General features: G+C 52.7%; 2 protein-coding genes across 6 annotated transcripts in view; both read right to left on the reverse strand.

The window, feature by feature from the left end:
* LOC117095266 (SH3 domain and tetratricopeptide repeat-containing protein 1-like) overlaps positions 1-21,500 on the reverse strand; it is a 563,227-nt gene that overhangs the window by 327,253 nt on the left and 214,474 nt on the right. Inside the window, exons 1-4 of one of the 4 annotated variants that reach the window (XR_004441873.1) lie at positions 19,549-19,603; positions 18,290-18,433; positions 16,073-16,194; positions 14,008-14,145 (exon numbers count right to left, since the gene is read on the reverse strand). The exons of 1 other annotated variant lie outside the window; for it this stretch is intronic. The gene's annotated coding sequence lies outside the window, so the exon portion shown is untranslated. Of the gene's footprint in view, positions 1-14,007; positions 14,146-15,868; positions 15,943-16,072; positions 16,195-18,289; positions 18,434-19,548; positions 19,604-21,500 lie in introns of those variants that run through there. 2 more of the 4 variants (XR_004441878.1, XM_033232072.1) reach the window with 2 other exon arrangements.
* LOC117095263 (ATP-dependent 6-phosphofructokinase, platelet type-like) overlaps positions 1-21,500 on the reverse strand; it is a 430,270-nt gene that overhangs the window by 234,524 nt on the left and 174,246 nt on the right. The gene's annotated exons all lie outside the window — the stretch shown is intronic.

Below are 21,500 nucleotides of genomic sequence, written 5' to 3' on the forward strand. Positions count from 1 at the left end.
GGTTTTCCCATGAAGAAGAAAGATGTTAGCTGTTCTTTCCTGGACTGTGGCTATCAGAGTGCCCCACCACGGTCACTCACACGTTGACTTCATTTCCGCTTAACCGGGCTGGGCTTGGGCCAGAGTACTTTGGTAGTCAAATGTCATATGAGGCTGAGGAACTGTCTTCTGTGTCATCGTTGGCATATGGAAATAATGTTTCCGAAGCATACTCTCCTTTATCATTTGTTTATGTAAATAATGGAATGATTATGCTTGGTTACGTAATTGTGGAAAGATAACGGTTTTATATTCCTAAAATCTGTGCTAGGAATTGTGCAAAATTTTCTTAGTCATCCTTTGTTTTCATTACATTGTAGCAATATATTGCTGCTTAGAGTCTGGAACAAGTAGGCTTCTCTGGATCGGGTTCTTACTGGATTGCTAAAACTTAGAATGATTTTTCCCCTCCTTGGATGTGACTTATAGAACTTTGCGTTTGAGTTGATGTGCTACATTGATAGCGGACACAGGACGGCCCAAAGAATTCACTTACGGGGCTAAAATGTACGTGCTTTGTAGTGTTTCCCTCCTAGAATCAAAACGGTTCCTCTCATTTGTGGGTCGCTGACGCTATTTGCTGAAAACATTTAAATTTATTATTTTAATTTTTTTTTTTTTTTTTTTTTTTGAGACGGAGTCTCGCTCTGTCGCCCAGGCTGGAGTGCAGTGGCCGGATCTCAGCTCACTGCAAGCTCCGCCTGGTTCACGCCATTCTCCTGCCTCAGCCTCCCGAGTAGCTGGGACTACAGGCGCCCGCCACCTCGCGGCTCATTTTTGTATTTTTTTTAGTAGAGACGGGGTTTCACCGTGTTAGCCAGGATGGTCTCGATCTCCTGACCTCGTGATCCGCCCGTCTCGGCCTCCCAAAGTGCTGGGATTACAGGCTTGAGCCACCGCGCCCGGCCTATTTATTTTAATTTTTTGAGACAGACTCTTGCTCTGTCGCCCAGAGTGGAGTGCACTGGCACAATTTCGGCTCACTGCAAACTCTGCCTCCCAGCTACACGCCATTCTCCTGCCTCAGCCTCCCGAGTAGCTGGGACTACAGGTGCCCGCTACCACGCCTGGCTAATTTTTTGTATTTTTGGTAGAGACGGGGGTTTCACCGTGTTATTCAGGATGGTCTCGATCGCCTGACCTTGTGATCCGCCTGCCTCGTCCTCCAAAAGTGCTGAAATTACAAGCGTGAGCCGCCGCACGCGGCCGAAAACATGTTTCTTTACTGCCTCAGTCCTCATTTGGGTAGTCTGTTCTTTGTAGGACATTCAGGGAGCGGGGGACATCTTGAGTCTTGAAAGGCGCGCTCTGTGAGATGGTAAAGTTCCGGCTGCTTATTTAGGGAATCCTGCCGGCTGTCATTTAGTGGAGAGCGCAGTTTCCTGGCTGCCCTGGTCTTTGAGGGGAGGGAGACTGAGGGGTCATTTTCGCACTTGGACCAACGTGTTTATTAAACCTGGCTTGTGGATCATTTGGATGTTTTTATGAAGGAAAAGCCACATCTGTGACTTTCAGATGAGTGGAAGTCATGTGAAAATATATATATATTTGGCTACTATGGAGAAGTTTTGTCCTTGGGACCTGTGAATACAGTCACAGGAGAGCAGAATGTTCACGGTGTGGTGCTTACAGTGTACATGCAGAGTCACATTCTTCACAAGTATTACTTTAAAAAGTGACAAATAAGAGAAAAATATTTTCCTCATGACAACCTCGGTAAGAAGCTGGCACTACTCTTGTTTTTGGAGGGGTGTGAAGGGAATATTGAGAAAGTGTCATCAACATTAGACTCGCCCACTCTGCAAATCCTGTGCCGGCTGGAGTGAGGACCCCATGACGGAAAGATGCACCCCTCTGCCGGAAGGAGTTGAATCTTTGTGGCACTCAGGATGCACGGTTCTTCTCCATATAAAGGCAGAGTGTGAAACGCTGTGGAGGCTGAGAAAAGAGATGTGGTTAGCAAGTATGAGTGAGACGTTTGGGCTTGTTAGCACCTGTCGTCTATGCAGCAAGCTTTGCTATCTGCACACGTGTGATCCTTAGAACACTGGTTTGTGGAGCCGTGAGGCTGTAGAGGGCCCCAGCTCCCAGCAGGCTGAGGAGTCCCTGTTACCACCAGGATAACCATAATTGAAGGCTGTCACTCAATCCCAAGTCCCGGAAGGGGGCTCCTTTCGGAGAGGAAAACACCCTTGGAGCTCGAGCAGAATTCAGTGATTTTTCTTATAATGTGCTTAAATTCAGCACCTTAGCTGAAAGCTGGTCTCTCATGCCGTGAGCAGGAGCCCACCCCATTGCTTCAGCCAGGAAGATGCTGCCCTCATACTGGAATTGACTTCAAACAAACTTGAAAGCTCTGGCACCGCTGCTCTTCCATACTGTTGCAGGCCATCTACAATACGGAGCATGCCTTGGCGTTTTGATTTTGTGACTCCTCTTGAACGGCTCTGAGATGGCTCAACGCGAGTTAGACATTTGCAGAAATGATCAAGCAGAGCTGCAGTCATCTTGCAGATCAAGTGAAGTTTTTTCTGAAAGCCTGTTACAGGCTTAAATTTCTGATCCCTTTCTATCCACTGATCTTGTATGATTGGTTTCTTTTTGCACCCATTTGGGTCTGTGAAGCGTCTCCCCACCGTGGTAGAACTTTAGCTCTGATTTCATGCATGAGTCGGTATCCTCACTCTTCATCTGTGAGGAGAAAGCGCTACAGGTCCTGCGTGGTTTCCGTCCTCACCCTGCATGCGGATGGATTGGGAGGTATTTGTGATGTGTGAACTTGCTACCCCCAGAGACTCCTTGTTCACTCCCCTGGACTGTACTCCTCCCTACTCCCCTGGACCACACACCTCCCTCCTGGTTAACTCCCTGGACCACGCTCCTCCCTCCTAGTTCACTCTCTGAACCACACTCCTCCCTCCTGGTTCACTGCCCTGGGCCCCCACGCCTCCCTCCTGGTTCACTGCTCTGGGCCCCCACGCCTCCCTCCTTGTTCACTCCCCTGGGCCCCCATACCTCCGTCATAGTTCACTCCGTAGGACCCCCACACCTCCCTCATAGTTCACTCCGCAGGACCCCCACTGCTCCCTACTCCCCTGGGCCGCATTCCTTCCTCCTGGTTCACTCCCCTGGGTCCCCACTCCTCCCTCTTGGGGGCGTGGTAGTTTCTGCTGTGCTTGTGCCAGCACGATAAGGCTGAGTGGCAGCTCCAGGGCTGTGGCTGCTCACGCAGCTGTGGCGTTAGTGCAGAGAACTGCGGGGATGCAGCTGCCCTTGCTGTGATGCTTCGAGTGTCATAGTCGGTGTGGAAAGTTGGGTGGGACGTGGATGTCCCAGGAAGGGACAGGAGCCTCCCTTCAGCCTCTGTCAAACACTTCTCAGCCAGGCATGGTGGCTCATGCCTGTAATCCCAGCGCTTTGGGAGGCCAGGGCAGGCAGATCACCTGAGGTCAGGAGTTGGAGACCAGCTTGAACAATGTGATAATTTTGACACATTAAGGATTAAGGAAAATGACTCCCACTCGTTTCCTTGCTTTTTAATTGACGATTGGTGTAGCCCAGTAGTCTGAACTTGTTAAGCAACCATTCTTACTGAAAGACTAATCTTTAAAAGTGTCTTCCTCTGGACACGTCTTTGGCTGCTGTAATCAAATGCAATGTAATCAGCACTGGTTAATGGCTTTCCTTGCTTGGCTAACAAATGCTCCTTAGAAACTTTGATTTCTTGTTATTTTCATTTATAATTATGTTTTAAGCCTTCTAATTTTTCTAGCTTTTTTGCGAGTTGGGAATAATTGTGATGGGTGCTTAGTTTGGAATGTTGACGTACACTCTATGCCCAGCTACTATGCCATTGTGTGAACACTGATTTGTCACTTTCTCATGAAGACTGATTTCACCTAGTTTGGTAAATTCTATTAGGGAAGGGGGTGGAATGCAACTGCTGTTAGGAGGCTTTTTTAAGGATCGGGGAAATGTTGCCATGATTATTACCATTACAGAAGGAACATAAAAATACGTGCTGCCTTCAGTCATGAAGAATATGTAAGTCCGCATCTGTGACTGCAGAAAACGGTAGTCCCAAATCTTAAAATCGTGTGGATGCACCAAGCCCACCTGCAGGGCACTGTGGAGCAGCCTGCATTAGCCGAAGTTGGCCCACAAGCCCTGAGGGATGGTGTCTGAGTTATGATAAGGCTCTGACTTGAGATTAAACAGGCCTTCAAGTACTGTGATATTCTAAACAAAGACACGAGACTGTCCAGGGAGCCCAATGGGCACCTGTAGGTAGTGTAGGTGAGAAAAGGCTCCAAGGAAGGTTCCTGCAGCTCAGCTAGGAGGATTCTGTAAGGCAGTAGACACGTCCATGTTCACATAGGAGTGTTGAGCTATATCCATTCCTTTTAAGCAGCCAGGCTTGTGTGTGTTTTGAGGAGCACTCACATGGCGCCCCTACCACCCTCACTGCTGGTTGTGCCTGTTTGATGTTCCGGATTTCTGTGTTAAGTGTGTCCACTCTCCAAATGTATCTCTGTCTCTAGAATATTTTAGAGTAGACCATTTATTGTTTAAACGCTTGTTTTTAGTGAGGAAGAAATCTTTAAAACGGGCCATACAGACCCTGCTCTAAATGTTTAACAATGGAATGTGTAATGTTTAACACGTAGTGTTTAAAGTAGAAGACAGTTTAATTTAGAAATCCTGTTGGAATGGCAACTTAAATTACCACCATCCATATGCATATGGAAAAGAAAGAGTGAATGTGCAGAATTGGAATTTTGTCTATTTTGTGGAGATTCTGTAATGTATCAGGTACAAGCCTCACTTCATGATTTAAATGCATGAAGCTGAAATGACAAAACTTGACAAAAACATGCCTTTGAATAGTGAGCCTTTATCCTCCTTGAAATAGTGATTCATTCACTAAAATGTCCACCAGAAACAACAGCCAAAAGCCTCGAGGAATCTTCTGTGATGTTGATGACATTTGGTAGATGTGTTGCTGAGACTCTGAAATGAGAAGCCCGGGAGGTGCAGGTCTATCAGGCCGTGGGACGTGGGAGAGCTGCTGCTTCAGGGGTTGGAGTCCCCGTGCCAGAGGCTCAGTCCTGCAGAGACTTTTGCACAGTGGGCACCTGCTGCCTCCGGTTGATGGTGAGTCCCCCAGATGAATACCCATGAAAGGTACCATGTCAGCAAAGAGTCAAACTCTGTGAAGCATTTGGAGATTTATTCTGAGCCAGATGAGTTACCATGGCCCTTGATACAGCCCTCAGGAGATCCTAAGAACGTATTCCCGAGGTGGTCAGAGCCCAGCCTGGTTTTATAGTTTTTAGGGAGACATGAGACAATCGATCAAATAAATGTAAGATGTACATTGGTTTGGTCTGGAAAGGTGGGACAACTGGAAGCAGGGGTGTCCAGGTCATAGGTAGATTCAAAAATTTCCTGATTGACAGATGGTCGAGAGAGTTGTCAGATAAGGGGTTGTGGAGACCAAGGCTTTGTCATGTGGAGGGAATCCTCCAGGTAGCTTCGGAGAGAATAGATTGTAAATGTTTCCCATCAGACGAAGAGTCTAAGTTCTAATTCCAGAAGGGAGGTGGGGTGATCAGGCAATTCCGACCCCCCACCGATCATGGCCTGGACTAGTTTTTCAGATTAGCTTTGGAATGCCCTTGTCAAAAGCAGGGGCGGTGACAAGGTGGGTGAGCCATCCCCCGCGAGGTGGGGACCCATAGCCACCCCCTCTACCCCCTTGGCTATTGGGAGCCACCTCGCAGGGGGGTGAGCCAGCCCCCGCGAGGTGGGGACCGAGAGCCATCCCCTCTCCCCCCCTTGGCTATTGGGAGCCACCTCGCAGGGGGGTGAGCCACCCCCCACGAGGTGGGGACCTATAGCCACCCCTTCCCCCCCTTGGTTATTGGGAGTCATGGTGGACTTACGGACTGTTTTGGATATTGTGAGTAGTATCGTCTTCCCCTCTGGAAATAATGAACTCTTTCACAGACCGGTGTACACCTCCAATGTATTGCTCAGGGAACAATGATATTATTAATTATTAAACATCAAGAATCGATTGTAATAATTATTAATACTATCAATATTTTACCATTAATATTGATAATTATTTTAAATAGATGATGCCAAAAATTCACTGTTAATAATTGACATTTATTATGATTAATTCTTAATATTAATTGTTTTATTGTCAGCATCACTTAGTGTTGATTTAAGTAACATTAATGGATGATATCATTTTATTATTAATAGTGTTAATATTAATAATACTAATCATTAACATTTTTAATTAGTGTTAATATTTAGTGTCTTTGTCATTATTAATGTCATTGACTAGTATTAATTTTTATATTAATATTAATAATTAATAGACTTATTCCTGATATCCGGCGAGGAGAAGATGATATTACTCCCAATATCGCAGAAAGTGTCCACTCCTCTATGCTCTTTTTCCTAATAACCAGGGGGTAGAGGATGACATTAATGAAATTACCGCAGTGTGTGTTCATCCTTTCGGTCTTCTTGTTTCTTCTATCCAGAGTGCGAGAGGATGATATTACTCCCAATATCGCAAGGGGCGTGGACCTCCACTGTGATATTTTCCCTCACATCCAGCCGGGGAGAGGAAGATATTACTAATAGCCAGCCGGGGAGAGGCACATATTATCCCCCATATCACACGGGTGTACATCCCCTTGTGATATTGTTCCTTATATCCTGGGATGGAGAAGATAATACTAGTGGTAATATCGCAGGGGTTTTACACACCCACTGTGCTATTGTTCCGAATAACATGATATGACTCCCAGTATCACGGGGGTGTACATCCTCCTGTGATATTGTTTCTTATATTCAAGGGGAGAGAATGATATTTCTCCCAATATCGCAGGGGTTGTACACACCTCCTGTGATATTGTTCGTAATATCCCGAAGAGGAGAGCATAATATTACTCTCAATATCTCAGAGGGTGTACACCTCGTTTGTAATATTTTTCATAATATCCAAGATAGGAGAGGATGATAAGACTCCCAATATGGCAAGAAGTGTACAGCCGCCTGTGATATAGTTCCTAATATCCAGCGGGAAAGAGGCTGAGTTTACTTTCGAGATCGCAGTGGGTGCACACCGCCCCCAACCCTGGGGTATCGTTCCTAATATCCAGGCGGGAAGAAGATGACATGGCTGACAATATCGAAAGGGTTGGACAACTCTTCTGCGGTATGGTTCCTGATATCCAGGGGGTGAATGGATGATATTACTCCCAATAAAGTAGGAACCATACAGCCACCGTGGGATTTTGTCCTTAATAACCACAGGCGAGAGATGATATTACTACCAACATTGCAAGGGGTGTACACCCCTCCTCTGTTACTGTTTTTCATATCCAGGAAAGGAGAGGATGGTATTACTACCAATATTGAAGAGATATACCACCCCCATGGGATATTGTTCTAAAGATACAGGTTGAAATAGGATGAGACTCCATCCAGTATAACAAGGGGTGTACACCCCGCCTGTGATATGAATCCTAAAACCTACAAGAAGAGAGAATAACATTGCTTCCAAAAACACACGGGATGTACACCCAACCTGTGACATCGTTCCTGTCATCTAAAGGAAGAGATGATGATACTACTTCCACTACTGGAGAAGGTACACGCCCCCCTGTGATATTGTTCCTCATAACATGTGGGGGAGAGCGTGATATTACTTCCAGTATGACAGTGGCTTGACACCCAGTCTGTGATATTGGTTCTGCACACCAACGCTGTGTCCCTCGTTTCCCATGCGTTCTCTGCACAGTTTTGGAACCTCGGGGGAGGCTTTGTCTTTGGTTACAGATGAAGAGACGAAGGGTCTGAGAGGTTAAGCAAGTTTGTTACTGAAAAGCGGTTCCGATCCAGACCCCAAGAGAGGTTTCTTGGATCTCACAGAAGAAAGAATTCGGGGCGAGTCCATCAAGTGAAAGCAAGGTTATTAGGAAAGAAAAAGAATAAAAGAATGGCTACTCTGGCCGGGCGCAGTGGCTCACTCCTGTAATCCTATAACTTTGGGATTGCGAGGCAGGTGGATCACCTGAGGTGAGAAGTTTGAGACCAGCCTGGTCCAACATGGCAAAGCCCTGTCGCCACTAAAATACAAAAAATTAACTGGGCGTGGTGGCAGGTGCCTGTAATCCCAGCTACTAGGAAGGCTGAGGCAGGAGAATCGCTTGAACCCAGGAGGTAGAGGTTGTAGTGAGCCAAGATCATGCCACTGCATTCCAGTTCGGCCAACAGAGCGAGACTCCATCTCAAAAAAAAAAAAAAGAAAAAAAAAAAGAAAGAAGAATGGCTGCTCCATAGGCAGAGTGGCCCCAAAGGCTGCTGGTTGCCCATTTTCATGGTTATTTCTTGATCATACACTAAACAAGGGTTGGACTATTCATGAGTGTTCCAGGAAAGGGGTGGGCAATTCCCAGAACTGAGAGTTTCTGCCCTCCCTTCTGAGACCATGTAGGTAACCTCCAGATGTTGCCATGGCATCTGTAAACTGTCGTGGCGCTGGTGGGAGTGTCTTGTGGCAGCTAATGCATTAGAATTAGCACATAATGAGCCATGAGGACAATCACAGGTCACTCTCGTGGCCATCTTGGGTTTGGTGAGCTTCGGCCGACTTTACTGCAACCTGCTTTAGCAGCAAGGTCTTTATGAGCTGTATCTTGTGCCGGCCTCCTATCTCATCCTGTGACTAAGAATGCCTAGCCTCCTGGGAAGGCGGCCCAGCAGGTCTCATCTTCCCTTTACCCAGCCTCCATTCAAGATGGCGTCGCTCTGGCTCCCGTGCCTCTGACAAGTTGGCCTGGGTTGAGTGTTCCCTCGTGTGTGGTTGCTGGAGCTGTTCCTAGGAGTAAGAGGTATGGTCAGTAGGAAACAGGCCTCTGTTAGCCTTGAGGCTGGCACTCTGCCCCAGTATGTCGGCCTCATTTTAGTGGTGACAAAACTGGGGCTCAGAGACATCAACTCCCTCACCCCGAACCCCCAGACTGTGCGTGGTGGGCTGGGATTTGAATGTGGGGCTTGAAGACCCATCATCTCCTCTGGTCCCCCAGTCTCTGCTGTCCAAGAGGAACAGGATCCCAGGATCCAGTCCTGTCATGGCACCAGCCAGGGTGGGTTGAGATGGGGAGGCAGAGTTCCAAAGGCCCTGGACTCTGCGACAGGTCGGGGGCAGAGAGCAACCCAGACCTGCGGACCCCACCCAGAGAACAGTGGCTGCATGCCCGTCCCAGTGGGCAGGAGATCTGTGTCCTTAGTAAACGTGATGGCGCTTCCCGCTCCTCCAGCCAGGCCGTGCTGTCTTCATGTTTCCAATGATGCGGCCTCCTCTCCAATCCCCAAGCCCAACCCACGGAGACAGCGATCTGGGGTCCACGTGAGGTTTGTCAGCAGCTCTTGCCCGCTGCTTCCTGCCAGCCCCGAGGCCGGTTCTGGAAAGCTCTCTGCTGCCCCCTGGTGGGGAAGCTCGGGGCAGAGCTCTGGCTGCAAGCATGGGGTCCCAGAACCTCCTGGCTCTGTCACCTCTGCTGAGTGGAAAACTAACCCTGGACTGAGGCAGCAGATGGGTGCCTGATTCCTTATAATCAGAGCTCCACCCACTGGCAAGTCTCTCTCTGGGCCTCAGTTTCCCCTTCCATTAAACCAGGGGCTTGTGGGATACCAAGGAAGGGTAACAGCTTAGTGAGGATGGCAGGTTTCTCCTGGGGAGATGAACACGTTTTGAAACTACATGGCGTGAGTGGTTGCACAGGACTGTGAGTGCACAAATGCCACCACATTATTCGCGTTGAAATAGTTAATTGCATGCGATGTGAAAGTCACCTCATTTAAAGTGTTTAAAAGAGGGGCCTGGGAGAGTGCAGTGTATGTGAGAATCACGTGGGACACCCACAGTCTCTGAACCTCGGTTTCCTTGCCGTAAACTGGCAAAGAGACCGTGTGAGCTGTGTTCCCTGGGGCCAAGAGATTCCAAGAAGGAAAAGCTGGGATTCCAGGGACTGGGATGAGGGCCGGGGGCCGGAAGGGGAGGGGGCCTATGGGGACGGCATAGGGGGCAGCCCAGTTAAGGCTTTCAATACTGGGTAGCAGCGTCTACACAGGCGGAGATCCCTGCATCTCACTTCCCGCAGGGCTGACCGGTGGCCAGAGGTGGGACTGGCCAGGCTCGGCCCAACCAAGTCTGGGAGCAGAGGACACTGAGTGACGGATCCCTGGGGCCACCCTCACTAGCCTGTGGCTCTCCTGACACCACAAGAGAGGTCCAAGAGCTGACCTTGGGTCCTAATGGGGGACACCTTCCTGGCAGCAAGCTGGCAGGGTGGTGTGGTGGTCAGTGTACTAGGCTCTGTGTCTCCACCCCTACCTGCTGTGTGACGGTGGGCGAGACACCGAACCTCTCTGTGCCTCTGTTTCTTCAATGGCGAACAGGGGCACTAGCAGCCCCTACATGCGGGCACAGTGGCCTGAAGGATAAAGGCAAGGGCAGCACGAGACCTACAGCAAAAGCTCTGAGCAGGGAGAGCAGGGAGCTGCCCAGGGAGTTCTACCACCATCTCCCCTCTGGCCGCCAAGGAAACCGAGGCTCATGGTGACCTGGCCCAGGTCTGTTGGACTCAGGGTCCTTCTCATCCCCAAGATCAGAGGGCTGCCACCAGGGAAGGAGCTGGCCCCTAGACACCGCCCAGGAAGCACACAGGGAAGGATGCCCTGGGGACTTCAGTAGGTTATGGCAAAAAAAAACCATTTATTCCTATTTGAACCCTGCTTTCATGCCTCCATTTCCCAGAAAATGAGCCATGGGAGACACCAGGAGAGGCAGGAGACCATCCTCCTTGCACAAAACCCACTCTGTCGGATGCTGTCCTCAGCGAGGGTGGCTGGGGCCAACCAAGGGGCCCACCCGCAGAGTGGCAGAGGAGACAGGTTGACCTTGTAGACATTGAGCACTGTGGTGAAGGTCCTGGCCTTCTGATAGAAGAAGAGCGACTTCTCGCAGTCCAGGAGGAAGTTGTGGGAGATGGTGGCCAGCCGCGTGCAGGTCTTCATCTGTGCCCTTCTTGTTGCCCAGGTCCATGGTGGCTGCCAGTACCAGCTGATAGTACCCGGCTGCATCAAACCGTTCCTGAAGGGGACAGGCCATGCTCAGCAAAAGGGGGACTCGGAGCCTGTCTTCCGAGAGGCTGCTCCCATCTCCAGATCATTCCACATGTCCAGCCAATGCTGGCTCATCCCATGAGCCCCGAAGCCTGACACTGCTGTGGTCTCAGCTGCAGGGACAACCCTGAAACCCCTGGAAGCCTTCCTGACTATCCCTATGCTCCACTCACCCCAAGCCTCTTGCCCCAGTCCCACCCTCTCTGCAGGCAGTGGCTGCTTTCCCCATGGGCTGAGGTCAGGGCAGATCCTGCCTGCTCTGAGAGTTCCATGCGGGATCCGTGGCTCCAAGCCACAGCAGGGGGACAGCGTTGAGTGACCCAGGCTCCCCTCTGGCCCCTGTCCATGCTGACCATTTCCAGGCCCTCCACGGGCCAGGCCAGATACAAAACCATCTCACAGGTGTCCTTCCTGGCAATGTTCCCTGAAATATTGACAGAGTGTGACTCCCCAGACATCCACTCCCATTTTCAATGCATCTTTGGCTCAAACTCACCATCCCTGGGTTGGGATGCTGCCTCCCGGACCTCCATCTTGACCCTCCCATCTCCCCGCCGGCTTCTCCCCAGGCGCCTCCTCCACATGGGGGACACCCAAGGGACCTCTCTAAGACCCTGGCCTGTCCCTCTTCAAGACGGCTCCCAGGGCCAAGGACAAAGTCCAAGATGCAGTAGTCCTTTCCCACACTGCCCCGTCCCACACACGGAGCAGGGGCGTGAGAAGGCCCCGAGTCACCGCCGCTGCTCATCCAATGCCCCCCGGCCCAGCCGAACACTGGACTCTGTGCTGGGTGCATGGCTGAGCCTAATATCCTTCCTCCCAGTCTGAGGGACCTGGGACTGAACACTGACCACAAAGGTGGCTCGGGCTGTGGCAGAGGGAAGCCCAGGAGCCTGTGGGGGGCCCAGGAGGCCCCTGACTCAGCCAGGGGTGGGAGGCAAGGGCTTCCTGAAGGATGGGGGCATCCCAACTAAACAGGAAGCAGCCAGCCAAAGCGCATGTCTCTGCGTGTGCCTGTGCGTGTTTGTGTGCCTGTGCATGTGTACCTGTGTATGTGGTTGTGTGTGCACCTGTGCCTGTGTGTGTGCGCCTGTATGTGCATGTGCCTGTGTCTGTGTGCATTTGCGTGTGCATTTCCATGTGCCTGTAGTGTGTGCAACAGCTAGTGAGTGGCAGGGTGAGCCAGGACACACCTAATCCACCCTATTCCAGGGCTCACTCTCACGTGTAGACTAAAGGGGACCCCATTTTAGAGGCAATCGGCAAGGATGTCCATTTACTCCTGCCTCTCCGCCAGCCTTCCAGGCCCCATCCAGCCCAGCTTTCTCTCCCACTCCTCTGGGTACCGGGTCCAGAGCCTCCTATACAAGGAGGAGGGTGTGGCCTTGGAAAGACAGCTGTCTTTGGGGGAATTCCAAGGGGGCCTCCCTGTGGGAAGCTGGCCTGGGCTGACAGCACGATGAGGCCCAGAGGGCTGTGCACGAGAAGGAGGTGAAGGAGGCCTCTGCCCCTCGACCCCAACCATGGACTTTGGCCTCTCAGGTAGTACTTTGCTGTTTCCTTCCTCCTGGGCATGCAGAGTGGGCGGCAGGCTTAAGAGAGATAAAGGGCCACTTCTGGGAGGCCCGTCCCTTGGTCCCAGGCGAGCCCCTGAGCGGTAAGCAGCGTCCCTCTGGGCCTGACACCTGGCACCTCCCTGTCTGGCTGGTACTTGGGAGGCCACAGGGACCGCTTCTGACCACCAGGTGTCGCCAGCACTGGGCGGAGGCCTCCCGGGCAGCCCCAGGCCTGTGGTGAGGGATATGGGCCAGGGTCTTAGGGCTGCCCCAGCTCCTCATGTTGCTCTAAGGTCCCCAAGATCTCGGTCCCTGGACTGGAGCGCCCTGGCCCCTCAGCCCATAAGGAGCACTGACACGGTGCCGGTGCGATGCGGAGGAGGGGCGGGTACCTGCTGGGCAGAGGGTGGAGACACCCCAGGTCTGGGTCTGCTAGTGCCAGTTCTCCACCCCTGCAGGGCTGGAGGCAGAGGGAGCACAGCACCTCCCCTCGAGACAGACCTGACCCAGCAAGGTCTCAGCCTGGCTGGCTGGGGCCCCGCCCCACTGCACCTACCGTGAGCTGGAGTTCCCTTGTCTGTGAACCCGATGGTAAGACACCGGTCCCACCCCACCCTTCCTGGGTGATGTGAAGATTCCAGGTGTCTCGGGACTCCAGGAAGGAGTTGCTCAGTGCAGGCTGGCACCCTGGGCAGGCTTCCTAGAGGAGGCACCGGGATTTGGGTTGGATCTTGCAACGTGGATTCAATGTGAGGATGATGCCGTCCTCCAAAATGTCCTTCTCCCGATCCTGTTTTCTTTGTTAAATGCAACTTGATACTTGACTGTCAAGACTCAGTTTGGTGTCACTTCCTCCAGGAGGGTCCCCCTGACTACAATCCCCCTTCTTTACCCAGAGGCCACCATTGCCCGCTCATGTGTCAGCCTCCCTGGTTGAGACTGAGTTCTTGAGGGTGGGGCCTGGCCAGCTTGGGAGTTGAGTTGTATCTGCTAACTTTGCCGGATCCTCTAGCTGGGTGCAGAGCTCCAGAGAAGCCACTGGGCCATTCCTAAGGAAGGCTGGAACCCAGACCCCTGGGGTCTCTGGAGATCCCACTCCAAGGGGGCCGGGAACACCCAGAGCCCTGCCCCTCCCCACCCACCTTCAGGTCGCAGAAGATGTCACCGAGCACCAGGTACACCTTCACGTAGTAGAGGGTCTCCTCGTCAAACTCCAGCGGCGAGTTGCAGAGCTACAGGGCCTTGAGGTAGAAGTGCTCCGCCAGCTTGCCATGGCCCAGCCAGTGGTGCAGGGTGGCCAGCCGGTAGTAGGCCACGCGCTCGTTCAGCCGGTCCCCTGGGGTGGAGGCCAAAGGGGCAGGTGTGAGGACGTGGCTCCCTGGGGCAGTCAGGCACAGGCCCCTCAGGAGCAGGTATGCAGACCCGAGGCAGCACCTGGCTTGCCTCCAGGCACCTGCGGTCACCTGGGCAGCTCTGGCCAGTCCCTTCCAGGTTCCCAGACTCACTTTCCCATCTGTAAAGCAGAACTAATAAGGCCTGCCCCTGTCTACTGTGAGGCTTTGGCAAAGTCGGGCTTGGATGGCCCAGCTCTGTTCCTACACATAGCCACCTGCCTTTACTCAATGGTAAAAGCCATGCAGTCCAGGTGCTCCCGGGCACCCCGGCTCCATGCAACCCACAGACGTGACATCCGACTCCTCCTGGGTGTGTCACGATCAGAGCCTCTTACCTTGGGGAGTCACTGCGTGCCTGAGGTCCATGTCCCCCCACAGTTGCGCAAACGCAGCTAGGCTGTCTCCGATGTCCTCCCCTTTGCAGGGCGGGTACCGTGGAGCCTGCATTCGATGCATTCCCACACAGCTGCACACCTACTCTGTACTGGGCCCCAGGGCACAAGGCGCTGGGGCATGCGGCCCGCCCAGGGTTCCCTGTCTCTGGAGGAGGACAGACGACCTGGCACAGCACCAGGGGATGTCCGGCCTTAAGGGGCAGGCTACTGGAAGGGGAACTGGGATTTCATCAGCCAGAATGTTGTGTGGTTGATGAGGGTGGAAAGGGCACAAGACAAAGGGAATGTGCCACTCGGCCTGGCACATACAGGGACCGAGATGCCTGGCATGTCTGGAAGGCAGAGGGCACACTGGGCGGCCCTTGTGATCAGCAGCGGGAAGAGACAGAGGAAGCAGAGCTCAGCCAGGGAGGGAGCTCTGCGCTATGTGAGAGACCTCGGGCTGTGCCCCACGGCCAGACAGGAAAGCCAGCTGGGAAGATCTGCCTGCCTGGATAGGAGACCAGGAAAATCCAGCAGCTGTTTCAGCTCCTGCCCTACAGACATGGAGGCTCGGCTCTGGCAAAGTGTGGGTCCTGGCAGGGCGGGCGCTCAGGGGACTTACCCAGAGTGATGCTGAGTGCTAGGGCCATGTGGGCAAATTCCAAGCCCTCCTGGGGCTCCTCCAGCATGGCCAGCAGTGCCACCGGCTTGTTGCACAGCTGCGGCTCACCTTGCCGTTGCCCATAGTCACTGCCAGGGGCAGGACCCGGTCCTACCATACAGGCAGGTGGGGTCAGGCTTCCCGCAGCACCCACCTTGCCCAGCGCCCTCTCAGAGCTCAAACATGTGCTGGGAGCTTCCCACGCCCCAGTTACCCCTGCACCTCCACAGAGCTCTGTGCTCTGGGATAACGCACGGTTCAGACACCCAAGTTGGGGGCTGAAGAGTCATCTGAGGCCCATCCAGCGACACCTGGCAGCCTCAGACCAGCCTCTCCCACCAGGGCACCGGGGGTCTGACTGGGGGGAGCCAGCACTCCTCTCTGCTCTAAAAACACCACATTTATCTGTGCCCAGAGCTGAGCCACACCATGAGCTCAGAGGAAGGGAGAAGCCGTCCCCGTTTCAGGGTGCATGCAGATCTGGGCCCTGGCCCTGGGTCTCCCACTGACATGCTGTGTGTCCTTTGACATGTCTCTGTGACTCTCTGAGCCTCAGCTTCCTCATCTGGAAGATGGGGAAAAGACTTTCCACTCATGGTTGCTTGAGATCATCAGGTGCAAAGCGTAGAGCCACTGTCATGTCCAGACCTGAGCGTTTGTCCCGGGCTGGGGCACGGTCAATATCATTCCCGGTGAGACCACTGGGAAACTAAGCATGTGCATGGGTGGCCCTGCCTCCAGATGGGAGGCCTCTGCCCTGCCACACCTGTGCCTCAGCCCTCCAGGTGCCCCCCGTGAGGCCCACCCACATCAGCCCACAGGCCAGCTCACCTGGTAGAAGGACACGTCTTTCTCCCGCTCCCAGGCCCCATTGAAGAAGATGTCTCCAGCTGCCTCAAACAGCTCCACCCCAGGTTGGGGTCGCCTGTGTACAGGACCACATTCTGTGCCACCTGAAAGGAGGCAGAAGTTCCCTCAAGACCCACACCTGGTGAGGTGGCCACACCCACCTTCGCCAGCCTCCTTCCTCTCACACACTGCAGGTACACCTGAGCATTTTTCAGGCCTGTGCATTAGGGCTGCCCCACCACTGGCATGAGGACAATGAACTGATGCACCCGAGTGCCAGGAGGTGATTGAGCAGCTGCAGCCCAGGAGCCCGACACCTGTGAATCCTACCACCAGGGCTAGCCCTAGCCCACCCCACCCCCTGCACTCAAACAGTCTCCGTGGCCCCCAGATTGCTGGGAACCCATCCCCTGGTTCCTTTCTGCGTTGCCACATCCCTGCCGCAGCTCAGGGCCACACATCCACAGTGTTTGTGGGTGGGCCTGGTCCCCTCTTGGCAATGAGCTCTTGATCCTTTTCCTCAGCTCAAGGAGGTATACAGCAGGTGCTCAATAATGAAAGCTTCACCAGGCTCGTGGGCTTCACAATTTGTTCCAGATCACACTGGGAAAGCCTCTGAAAACAGCCGCTATGATAGGTTCATTTTGTAAGGAGATGTACCACGTGTCTCTTGGAGCAAGTTCTTCTGTGTGTTAACTGAGTGGTCCCATTCTTTGAGCATGTGCTGTATACCAGCAGGTGCTAGGCACTGTGAGGGGCCACACCTCTGCCCTCAGGAAGAAGATGCTGGCCACTGGGGGATGATGTGAGGGAACCAGTTGGAGGGAGGGAACAGGCACACAACCGGTGTTCAGCAGTGGCTTAGGAATGAGTAGATGGATGGATGAATGGATGAGCAGATGTATAGACACATGGATGGATGGATGGATGGGTGTGTGGATAGAAGAATGCTTGGATGCATGGATGGACAGATTGATGGATGGACGGATGGGAGGGTGGATAGATGGGTGGGTGCATGGTTGGAATGATGTGTCTATGTATGTATGGGTGAGTAGATAATGTATGGATGGGTGGAGGGTAGATGGTGGATAGTTGAATGTATGGATAAACAAATGGACAGATGAACGGAGGGATGGATTAATAGATTGGTGGGTGGATGGATGAATGATGCATGGATGGAAGAATAGGTGAGTGGATGGATGGGTGAAAAGATGGATGATAGAAGGATGGATGGATGTTGGATTGATGTATGAATAGATGGGTGGATGGATGATGGATGGATGGAAGGATGAACAGGTGAATGGATAGATGATGGATGAATGGATGGACAGACGAACAGGTGGATGGATGATGGCTGAATGGGTGGATGATGAATGGACGGATGGATGGATGAATGGAAAGATGAACAGGTGAATGGATGGATGGATGATGGATGAATGGAAGGATGAGCAGGCTAGTGGATGAATGATGGAAGGATGGATGGATGATGGACGGATGGAAGAATGAACAGTTGAATGGATGGATGATGGAAGGATGGAAGGAAGAATGAACAGTTGAATGGATGGATGATGGAAGGATGGATGAACAGGTGAATGGATGGATGGGTGAATGGATGGATGATAAAAGGATGGATGATGAATGGATGGAAGATGGATGGATAGAAGGATGAACAGCTGAATGGATGGCTAATGGAAAGATGGTTGGAAGGATGGATGGATGGATGGACAAACAGGTGAATGGATGGATGAACAGATGAAGGATGGATGGATGATGGATGGATAGAAGGATAAAGTTGGATAGATGACGGAAAGATGGATGGATGGACGAACAGGTGAATGGATGGAAGATAAAAGGATGGATGGATGATGGATCGAGGGATGGATGGGTGGGTGGAAAGACGAACAGGTGAATGGATGGATGATGGAAGGACCCACAGGTGTATGTGAAGATGATGGAAGAATGGATGGATGGATCAATGGATAATGGATGGATGGAAGGATGAATGGATGGGTGGATGGACAGGTGAATGGATGGATAGACGGGTGAATAGATGGATGATAAAACAATGGATGAATGATGCATGGATGGATGGGTGGATGGAAGGATGAACAGGTAAATAGATGTTGGAAGGATGAACGGATGGATGGATGGACAGAGAGTGAACAGCACAGAGGCCCTCCTGCCTACCTTGCCACTCACCTGGATGTACAGATCCACCAGCTCGCTCTGCCGCAGGATGTAGTAGATCTTCCCTACTTGCAGCCAGGCATGCGCCGCCTCTTTCTTCTGGAGGTGAATGAGAATCCCCAGACTTTGGTGTAGTCCAGAGTGGATCTGTAGGCCCTGGAATCAGACACAGGTGTCAGAACAAGGGCTCTCATCCTCCTGGAACCAGTCTGCCTCCTCCCGTGGGTCTGGTGACAGATGAATCTGGAATGTGGGGACTGGGAACGGCCCTCTTGTGTGTGCAGTGTTCTGCCCTTCCTAGGCTGCTGGGAGGGCCAGGGTGAACACACACGGCATGGAAGAGATGAAGGATTCCTTCTGAGGGAATCGAGTATCATGCTGCCCTGTGGCAGGAGGAGTGTGCCAGTCCATCTTCCCTGCCTCCCAGACATGGTCTGTGTCTTCTCCAGACCCACCAGGAGCCGTTAGTGTTCAGAGGCTATCTAGGCCGATGGTTCTCAAGGTGTGCAGGCATCACAGTCACTCGGAGGCCTGTCTGTATAGCTTGCTTGCCCTGCCCCCCAGAGCTTCCGGCTCCACAGGCCTGGGGCAGGACCTAGAACTCCCACTTGCCACCATCTCCTAGGTGACATGGATGCTGCTGTGCTCATCTAGGTACTACACTTTGAGAAACATGGCTCCAGCACACTGGCCCATTTTCCTTCTGTGAACCTGAGGCCAAGACTGGAGCCAGTCTCCCGGGTCCCCATGGAATCCGGCTCCTTCCCTGCTCTCTCAGTAAGTCCGACACTCGAGGGGCTGTGACTGCAGCAATGTCACCAGGCCCTGTGGGTGGGGTGGCCAGGGCCATGGTTACCCTCACCAGGTCAGGATGCTCGGGGGAAGCCGAGTGGGCCACATGTAGGATGTGAGACCTTGAAACCCTGCCCCAGGGAAGCAGGTGACACAATTGGCTCTGTCTTCTGTGGGAGAGAAGCCACAGGTGGCTGCTGTGGTCACATTTAAGGGGACAGATGAAGGCTAGCAGTGAAGACTCGGGGCAGGCAGAGGTCAGATGACAAAAGCCACCAGAGTAGGAAGAACAGCCCAGAGTGCACGTACTGCCTCCGCTGGGGTTGAGATGACCTTTGACCCAACAAGCGAGGCTCAAGGCGGGACTCACAAGCCAGCAGCAGCCCTGGGCCAGCTTCCCTGTACCCCCCTCCTTGCCCTGCCCCCCCCAGCCCCCTTGCCACCCTCCGCAGCCCCACCACTGCAAAGCCAGCCCTGACCACTCAGTGCCCAGGGACAGGTAGAGCTGATTGATGATCTCCAGGAGCTGCCCCCTCCAGCACGCAAAGCCTATCGTCATATCTGCCACACTTGGCATCATGTTGGAGGAATGGGGTTCAAAGCCAGGTCCTGGTGTTCCCACACATGCTTCTCTCATGCAAGCAGGCTCCAAACGCACAGGCTCCCTGGCCTCTCCCAAAGCCAGAAGCGGTCTCAGCTTCCTCTACTGAGTCTGGCAAGAGAGAAAAGAGAAGCAATGAACACCCCCAGCCAGCACCTCTGGTCTTATGTCAGGTTGAGCTGGGTGTCGGTGTTGCAGGGTGAGAGCATTGCAGGGGGCAGGGGTTGAAAGTCATATCATCCTCTTCCCTCCTGGATCATGGGAACAACATCACTGGGGGGTGTACACTTTCTGCGATATTGGGAGTAACATCGTCTTCTGTGCCTTGGAATATTAAGGACAATATCACGGGGGGAGCGTGTACATCTTCTGCAATATTGGAATAATATTATCCCCCCTCCCCCTGCATACTAGGAAAGATATCACAGAGTGGGTGTTCACCTCCTGTGATATGGGGATTAATACCATCTTCTCCCCTTCCGGATATCAGGAAGAGTATCACACGGGGGTGTACAGTGTCTGCGATACTGGGAGTCATATCAACCTCTCAGCCTTGGAATATGAGGAAGAATATCACAGGGTGGATGTTCACCCCCTGCCGTATTGGGAGTAATTGATAAAAAGTGGATTAAAATGTTAACGATTTGAATGGTAATTAATATTAATATCACCATTAATAATCAAATAATGATATCCGCCATGGATGTTACTTAATCAATACAAAGTGATGCTGGTAAGAAAATAATGATTAGTATTAGGGACTAACAATATTGTTCAGTGACATTAATATTAATAATTAATAGTAAGCGTGCATAATCATGTAATTAAAATCTCCAAAATTAACAATGGTATCCTATTATTAGTACCATTGATAATTATTAAAATGGATCATTGATGTGTAGTAACCATATTATTACTCCTAATACCACAGGCAGTGTACAGGTACCCGGAGTCCCCAGCCGCCGCCACGCCCCGGCCCCCGGCGGCTGGCGGCCCCCCATCGCCGGGGGCTGGGAGACCCACCCCGCCGCGATCCGGGCCCCCCAGCCGCCTCCACGCCCCGCCCCCGGCGGCGGGCGGCCCCTGGTAGCCGAGGGGTTGGGGACCCACGCCCCCCGATCCAGGGCCCCAGCAGCCGCCGCGCCACGCCCCCCGGGGGACAGGTGCCCCCGATCGCCGTGGGGAGGGAGGCCCACCCCCAGCGATCCCGGGCCCCCAGCAGCCATCACGCCACGCACCCCGACGGTTGGGGGCCCCCGATCGCCGGTGGGTGTGGGACCCACGCCCCCCATCCGGTCCCCTAGCAGACGCCACGCCTCGCTCCCCGGCCTAATGGACGTGGCGTGGCGACGGCTGGGGGCGTGACGTGGCGTCCCCCAGTCGCCGAGGGGCGTGGCGTGGCAGGTGCTCTGGGCCCGGATCGGGAGTGGTGTCTCACCACCCGGCGATCGGGGGCCCCCAGTCCCCGGGTGGCGTGGCATGGTGGCTGCTGTGGTCATCATCAGCTTGGGACTACAAGCTGATGAAAAACGGGAAGTTTCATTTCCGGCTTCCATGTAAACGTTCATACTGGGCCATAAAAGAAGATGAATTAGATATGCCCTTATCCTGAATATATATATTTATATTTTCTTTTATATATAGAGATAGAGAGAAAAAGAGAGAGACAGAGTCAAACTCTGTCACCCAGGCTGAAGAGCGCTTGCGGGATCTCAGCTCACTGCAACCTCCGCCTCCAGGTTCCATCGATTCTCCTGCCTCAGACTCCTAAGTGGCTGGGACTATAGTTGCGCACCACCACATCCCGCTAAATTTTGTATTTTTAGTAGA

Source organism: Trachypithecus francoisi, unplaced genomic scaffold, assembly GCF_009764315.1.
Source record: "Trachypithecus francoisi isolate TF-2019V2 unplaced genomic scaffold, Tfra_2.0 Lachesis_group13, whole genome shotgun sequence".
Lineage (NCBI taxonomy): Eukaryota > Metazoa > Chordata > Mammalia > Primates > Cercopithecidae > Trachypithecus > Trachypithecus francoisi.